This window comes from Caretta caretta, chromosome 6, assembly GCF_965140235.1.
Source record: "Caretta caretta isolate rCarCar2 chromosome 6, rCarCar1.hap1, whole genome shotgun sequence".
Taxonomy (NCBI): domain Eukaryota; kingdom Metazoa; phylum Chordata; order Testudines; family Cheloniidae; genus Caretta; species Caretta caretta.
Window position 1 is genome coordinate 132,871,173 of NC_134211.1, and position 6,752 is coordinate 132,877,924.

General features: G+C 51.0%; 1 long non-coding RNA gene across 2 annotated transcripts in view; it reads left to right on the plus strand.

Moving 5' to 3' along the window:
- The window catches only part of LOC125638352 (uncharacterized), a 41,202-nt gene extending 34,692 nt beyond the window's left edge, over positions 1-6,510 (plus strand). Inside the window, exons 2-3 of one of the 2 annotated variants that reach the window (XR_012669133.1) lie at positions 659-930; positions 6,118-6,510. This is a non-coding gene — a long non-coding RNA (uncharacterized LOC125638352). The remainder of the gene's footprint in view (positions 1-658; positions 931-6,117) is intronic. The other variant, XR_012669134.1, reaches the window with a different exon arrangement.
- The last annotated feature ends 242 nt before the right edge of the window (positions 6,511-6,752 follow it).

Below are 6,752 nucleotides of genomic sequence, written 5' to 3' on the forward strand. Positions count from 1 at the left end.
GATCGGAATAATTCCCTATTTCCAGAGATGTGTCCCTTGGTAATAACTACCCACTCTTCCAAATGAAGGTAAGCCCATTGCAATTCGGGTAGCACTTGAATGGATCACAGGGACTGGAGGCTCAAGAGGTTATTTTACCTCTGTATTTGACGCTGGTGCAAGCTCTGCCGGAAGCAGTTCTGGTGCCCACAATTCAGTAAGGATGTTGATTAATTGGGAGAGCTCAGAGAAGAGCCAGAGAATGACTAAATGATTAGAAAACATGCCGTAGAGTCATAGCCTCAAGGAGCTCCATCTACTAAGTTTAACAAAGAGAAGGTTAAGAGGTGACTAGATTACAGTTTATAAGTAGCGACGTAAGGAAAAAATATTTGGTAATGGGCTCTTCAATCTAACAGCGAACGGTGTAACATGATCCAATAGCTGGAAGTTGAAGCTAGACAAATTCAGACTGGACATAAAGAGTACATTTTGAACAGTGAGGGTAATTAGCCATTGGGACACCTTACCAAGGGTCATGGTGGATTCCCCATCACTGGCAATTTTTAAATGAAGATTGGATGTTTGACACAAACAAGTCACAATTATTCTGCTGACTTGGTGCGTCATTATTCATTGCTCCTTACTTTGTTTCAATGTCGTAATATCTTTTTATTAGCAGCAAGGTGAAGAACGCATTTCTGAGTACAGCATGGAATCCCTACCCGCATCTGCAACTGGCAGCATCTCATTCCACCTGCAACCTGCCTCTGCAGTCTGACTGGCACAATACCCCTGGGGAAGAGCATCTCCTCCATCCATAATCCAGCCAAGATGTTTCTGGAGGGTTCAGAGAGAGACATGGATGCAGCTTCAGAGAGGTTATCAACAGATACCCGTCGTGGTACCAGATGGAAGCACTAGGGGACCTTTCTCTATCCTATAGCAAATGTGGGTGTCAAGAAAGCTTTGGAGTCTTGATATCAAGCACATCTTTACAAGGGTTTACACATAACTTGTAGGGATTTCTCAAGAGCTGCCTTCTTTGCAAAACCCTTCCATATCCCAGACTTTGGGGATCTGGATAAAATAGAGCTTAGACTTTCACCACCTCTGTGTTTGGTTTGTAAAGCCAAAGCCATGCTGTTTTTCTCATCACAGAGGCTGGGGAAAGCACACACATGCACAAAGAAGAGCTTATATCTAGTCCCCCTGGGCATTGCTGGCTGGACGAATGGGGAAGGTTATAGAACTCATTGCAGTGGCGTAAATACTGGACTGGTATAGAGGAAACTCCCACGGCCCTTCCAGAACTCTGCGTCTCAGGGAACATACAGCTCAGCAGATGCTTTCACTCTGCTCAGATCTTTCACTAGCCTGTTCCTAGAACTTTGAAAGTTTGCAGGGTCCTTCATGTCTCATAAGTTGAGCATTTTCTGCTATTGTTTAGGTGTGTGTCTGTCTGTGTCTGTGTGCTCACATCCCCCCCAAAAGGCTTGAGGAGCGTTTGCATCGAACATTTTGTGGAAATATGTTGGGAAAGATCACTAGCAGATTCACCTTCTCCCTCTATAATGCTAAATATCACCAGTTACTGCAGGGGCCATGACTCAATCTAGTGGTTAATCAGGCCAGCCACTCTGACCCTGAGCTGGGAGGAATTCCGGGCAGACAGGAACTCTCTCTCCAGAAGGCTAGATGCAGGTAGAGCGGAAATAATCACTCACTCTTCCTCTTCAGCCAGCACTGCAGCAGCTCTCCCTGTCCATGCCTCCATCTCCTGTCCACCTGACTGCTCCCACAGCCGCACTCTCAGACGACGCCCGCCTCTCCCTCTGCCTCATGACCCCCATCCCCAGCAACCCACCATCCCCACTGCTAACAACAACAGACACGGCGCTTGTAAGTGAGCTGCTCAGGGCTGGCAGGGCCTGGGAAGTGCCCAGGACAATACCCAGGCCCGGGAAGGAGCACCCGGCCAGAGGAGCGCCCGGGGCAGTACCCAGGCCCGGGAAGGAGCACCCGGCCAGAGGAGCGCCCGGGGGAGTACCCAGGCCCGGGAAGGAGCACCCGGCCAGAGGAGCGCCCGGGGGAGTACCCAGGCCCGGGAAGGAGCACCCGGCCAGAGGAGCGCCCGGGGGAGTACCCAGGCCCGGGAAGGAGCACCCGGCCAGAGCAGCGCCCGGGGGAGTACCCAGGCCCGGGAAGGAGCACCCGGCCAGAGGAGCGCCCGGGGGAGTACCCAGGCCCGGGAAGGAGCACCCGGCCAGAGGAGCGCCCGGGGGAGTACCCAGGCCCGGGAAGGAGCACCCGGCCAGAGGAGCGCCCGGGGCAGTACCCAGGCCCGGGAAGGAGCACCCGGCCAGAGGAGCGCCCGGGGCAGTACCCAGGCCCGGGAAGGAGCACCCGGCCAGAGGAGCGCCCGGGGCAGTACCCAGGCCCGGGAAGGAGCACCCGGCCAGAGGAGCGCCCGGGGGAGTACCCAGGCCCGGGAAGGAGCACCCGGCCAGAGGAGCGCCCGGGGGAGTACCCAGGCCCGGGAAGGAGCACCCGGCCAGAGGAGCGCCCGGGGGAGTACCCAGGCCCGGGAAGGAGCACCCGGCCAGAGGAGACTGACTCTAGGTTCCTGCACACAAATATCATAGCAGCTGCTTAGCTGGTACCCACCAAAAAACACCAGTCCTGTCTGCACTGGCTCCTTGCTGCAGCCAGCCCAACGGTGCAGCCCTTTGGCCCCGTTCCACAGAGCTGGTACCATAAAGTCTGGGGTAGACTGGCCACAGGAAAGCATATTTGTGCATGAAATTTGCTAAAAATGGCTAGCGGTCTGTGCTAGCTTTCTCACCTATGCTGACCCCAAAACCCAAACAACAAATGATTTGCCTAGCCCACTGGCTTGCAGTTAAGCACGTTCTGGCTGTTTGAGACTTATTGTCAATTTTGAATACTTTTATAATTGACTTGTGACTGGAAACAGATCTTTGCCTATGTTCAGTTACTGTTTCTTTAAAACTGTCAGCCTTATTTTTTTCTTCTCTGTCTCTGACACTCCTAAAATACCATTATACCTATCTTCAAAATTACACGCAAATAAAGCACTCCAGCACACGTGGCCGCAAAGAGAGAAAACCATTTCCTCAGGTCGCTGAAAGCGCTTGTCTGAGCCTTCTGCTTCAGCTTGTTCCCTGGAGCAAACTGTTTTCTCAGCAAGGCTGTGTGCCCTGGAGTGTTCTCTGTGACTCGTTCGGATGGCAGTGACTTTACTGACAGCAAAATTCTCTTGGGTCACTGGCCCTTCAATGGCATTAGTGTCAGTGGGAATAATGGGAGGTGGACAAAATTAAATAATAGCAACCCTGTTCATCTTCACTGTTCAAAAATTAAATGAAAATTAATGGCTTTGTGGGTAATTAACTTCCAAAGCAGTTCCCTGTAATGTCAGACCAGCTCTCAGCCTCTTTACTGTCAGCCAGGTTAGGTCAAACTCTATTACTCCCTCCACAGTAATGTGCTGGATTTGGACCTAGATTGCATGGCATTGTTTCTAAGGACTGCACCGGCACCCAGACTATATCAGGGAAGCAGCAAGCCCTGAGGACAAAATAATTAGTAGATTAGCAGAGCAGAGCAGAAGCAATCTACACTGAGACTGCTACCGTCTAAGCTAGTGGAATAGAGGAATCAAGCGAGTCTCTTTCACCAGCTGAAGTTGGCCCAGTAGCAGATATTATCTCACCCACCTGGTCTCTCTAATATCGGGGACTCACGTGGCTACAACAGCCCTGCAGCAACCAACTCCGGTGTGAACTCACATCTGTATCGGAGCCGGATGGAAAGGCAGGTTTGAGCACTCAACATTTCCTTTTCAGATGACCAAAGATCTGTGCACGAGTTGCTTCCCTTGGCGTGTTGTGCTTCCTGGTGTGTGAAACACTCCCAGCCCGCACCAAACCCCCAGGAACCCCACCTGCCTTCAGACTCCACTCCGTACTTCAGCCAGGCTTGTGAAATGTGCTTCGTAACGTCCCTTTTTCACACCTCCTCCTCTTGTGCCTCAGATGTCCTTCCACCTTCTTCATCTAGACGCTCTCTCCTCTAAGGGCCTGGCCCATTGGAGTTAAATGGACGTTTTCCCTTTGACGTCAATGGACTTGGATCAGAACCTAACCCCCCTGCAAAAACTCACCTCTTGTGTGAGACCCAGAAGAAATGATTCAATAATAATAACAACGTTTAAAAAATACCCCCAACCTTTTAGTCCAACCCTCAGGATGTAGGTAGGTGTATCAGGCCTGGTCTACACTACAAGTTTAGGTTGAATTTAGCAGCGTTATCTCGATTTAACCCTGCACCCGTCCACACGACGAAGCCCCTTCTTTTGACTTAAAAGGCTCTTAAAATCGATTTCTTTATTCCACCCCCGACAAGAGGATTAGCACTGAAATCGGCCTTGCAGGGTCGAATTTTGGGTACTGTGGACACAATTCGACTGTATTGTCCTCCATGAACTATCCCAGAGTGCTCAGTTGTGATTGCGCTGGACAGCGCTCTCAACTCAGATGCACTGGCCAGGTAGACAGGAAAAGGCCTGCAAACTTTTGAATCTCATTTCCTGTTTGGCCAGCGTGGCGAGTTCACCTGCACAGGTCACCATGCAGAGCCCATCATCACAGGAGACCATGCAGTCCCAGAATCGCCAAAGAGCTCCAGCATGGACTGAACGGAAGGTACGGGATCTGATCGCTGTGTGGGGAGATGAATCTGTGCTGGCAGAACTCTGTTCAAAAAGACAAAATGCCAAAATATTTGAAAAAATCTCCAATGGCACGAAGGACAGAGGCTATAACAGGTACCCGCAGCAGTGCTTCATGAAAATTAAGGAGCTCAGGAAGCCTACCAAAAAACCAGAGAGGCAAACGGCTGCTCTGGTTCAGAGCCCAGACATGCCGCTTCTATGATGAGCTGCATGCCATCCTAGGGGGTGCAGCCACCCCTACCCGAACCCTGCGCTTTGACTCAATCCAAGGAGTGGGAGGCAACATGGAAGCAGGTTTTGGGGGCGAGGAAGAGGATGATGATGAGGAGATTGTAGATAGCTCACAGCAAGGAAGTGGAGAAACCGGTTTCCCCAACAGCCAGAATCTGTTTCTCACCCTAGACCTGGACCCAGTTCCCCCCGAACCCACACAAGGCAGGCTCGCGGACCCTAAAGGCAGAGAAGGGACCTCTAGTGAGTGTACCTTTGTAAATATTATACATGGTTAAAAGCAAGCGTGTTTAATGATTAATTTGCCCTGGCATTTGCCGCCAGTACAGCTACTGGAAAAATGTGTTAGCGTGTCTGGGGATGGAGCGGAAATCCTCCAGGGACATCTCCATAAAGCTCTCCTGGATGTACTCCCAAAGCCTTTGCAAAAGGTTTCTGGGGAGGGCAGCCTTATTCCGTCCACCATGGTAGGACACTTTACCACACTAGGCCAATAGCACAGAGTCGGGAATCACAGCAGAACAAAGCATCGCAGCGTATGGTCCTGGTGTTTACTGGCATTCAAACAACATCTGTTCTTTATCTCTTTGCGTTACCCTCAGGAGAGTGATCTCATTCGTGGTCACCTGGTTGAAATAGGGTGGTTTTAGTAAGCGGACATTCAGAGGTGCCCGTTCCTGCTGGGCTGTTTGCCTGTGGCTGAACAGAAATGTTCCCCGCTGTTAGCCATGGGGAAGGGGAGGGGTGAAGCCATCATCCCAGAGACTTGTGTGTGTGGGGGGGGGTTAGTTGGGTTTCTGCTGCACATGAACCCGGAAACCGCAGCTCCTCCTTTTAAATTGCCAACCCATTTTTAATGGCCAACCCAACGGCTGCTTGGTATGGGAAATGAGGGCCCTGCTGTTTGAAACCATTCCCACATGTTATGAAGGTTAAAGACTGTGGATTACCATGGCTGCCTGCAAGCCGAATTCTGCTGCCCTCTCCCACCAAACCTGCAGACCCTCAATAAGAGGCAAAATGCGACCTTGTTCAGAAAGCACATGTGCTATGTAATGTTAACAGCAAGGTTTACTGTGAAAGAGTGTACCCATTGTTCTATAAAATGTGTCTTTTTAACTACCACTCTCCCCCTTTTTTTCCTCCACCAGCTGCATCTGTTTCTCCTTCCCAGAGGCTAGCGAAGATTAGAAGGCGAAAAAAATGCACTCGCGATGAAATGTTCTCTGAGCTCATGCTGTCCTCCCACACTGACAGAGCCCAGACGAATGCGTGGAGGCAGACAATCTCAGAGTGCAGGAAAGCACAATATGACCGCGAGGAGAGGTGGCGGGCTGAAGATGATAGGTGGCGTCAGCTTGCTGAAAGAAGTCCGGAGTCAATGCTCAGGCTGCTGGAGGATCAAACACATATGCTCCAGGTCCTTGTGTATGGCTTCATGAGCCAGGGCATTAAGGGGTAGGCTGGGTCCCCAAGGAGAACTATAGGCATTTCAACATCCCCAATGGTTATTTTCTGGGCTGGGAATAAAGTCCCTTCCTGCAGCTGTTGAAACAGACCAGAGTTCCTGAAGATGCGAGAGTCATGTACCTTTCCAGGCCATCCCACGCTGAAGTTGGTGAAACGTCCCTTGTGATCCACCAGAGTTTGCAGCACTATTGAAAAGTACCCCTTGCGGTTTATGTACTCGCCGGCTTGGTGCTCCAGTGCCAAGATAGGGATATGGGTTCCGTCTACGGCCCCACCACAGTTAGGGAATCCCATTGCAGCAAAGCCATCCACTATG